Source organism: Diaphorina citri, unplaced genomic scaffold (genome assembly GCF_000475195.1).
Source record: "Diaphorina citri unplaced genomic scaffold, Diaci psyllid genome assembly version 1.1 scaffold784, whole genome shotgun sequence".
In the NCBI taxonomy this organism is placed as follows: Eukaryota; Metazoa; Arthropoda; class Insecta; order Hemiptera; family Psyllidae; genus Diaphorina; species Diaphorina citri.
Window position 1 is genome coordinate 33,828 of NW_007378217.1, and position 944 is coordinate 34,771.

General features: G+C 37.4%; 1 protein-coding gene across 1 annotated transcript in view; it reads right to left on the reverse strand.

The window, feature by feature from the left end:
• The window catches only part of LOC103512043, a 17,256-nt gene extending 16,895 nt beyond the window's left edge, over nt 1–361 (reverse strand). The window contains exon 1 of the mRNA XM_026825635.1: nt 212–361. The gene's annotated coding sequence lies outside the window, so the exon portion shown is untranslated. The remainder of the gene's footprint in view (nt 1–211) is intronic.
• Between the last annotated feature and the right edge of the window lie 583 nt (nt 362–944).

Sequence of the window (944 nt, forward strand, 5' to 3'; positions counted from 1 at the left end):
AGTTATTTACATAATGCTTATTATTTACTTTACTCTCACATTGCTTCCAGATTGTTCCAGAAATACCTAGTTATTCGTAGATTCGTAGAAGCTCAACCCGTCCTTTGGGGCTGACCAGCCCCTACACCTAAGCCTCAGTTTGGGTTTTTTGTGTATGAAAAAAAAAAAAATAAAATAAAATAAAAAAAATAAAATAAAAAAAAAATCTTACCTCTAACAATTCAAACCAGTCTTCCAATCCTTGAGCTGCTCGCAGGAGGATCTTGCTTTCCCTATTGGCTAACACCAGGGCTATCACACTGTAGGTTTTCCTGTTAACCCATTCGACACTCTCCACCTCCACCAGCTTCACCTGGGAACACAAGACACATTGGGGTTAATACAAGAGGGAAATTAAGATGGTCAACGTAGCGTAGTGAATATAAGAGGGAAATTAAGATGGTCGGCGTAGCGTAGTGGTTGCTTGGTAAGCGGAAGGGCGAGGGTTCGAATCCCAATAAAATAATCACATATTTGAATTTGACCAGAATTATAGCAATTAGCTATTTTAGCACTAGAATCTACTGGGGTAAGTATACTATACCATATTAGAGGGTCCTTATCCTTAGTCACATTTGAGCAGTATAAATAAATTTGTTCCTAAAAAAAAAAATCTCCTTTCTTTATGTTAAATGCCTTTCTTTACCACATTCCTCTTTCCTCTGCTTACCTACTTTCTACCTCATCTTTTCTACCCCACTCTACCACATAACTCTCTCTCTCCCCTAATCGATGTCAAAGCTTTGTATTAGCTACCTGCCTCTTTCAAGCCTCACTCTCTCTCTCTCTTTTAAAGAGGAAGAAGAAGAATAAGAAGAAGAAGAAGAAGAAGAAGAAGAAGAAGAAGAAAAAATTACACCTGTAACGCCTAGGATATCAAAAATGTGACAGTAAAAAATTCATAA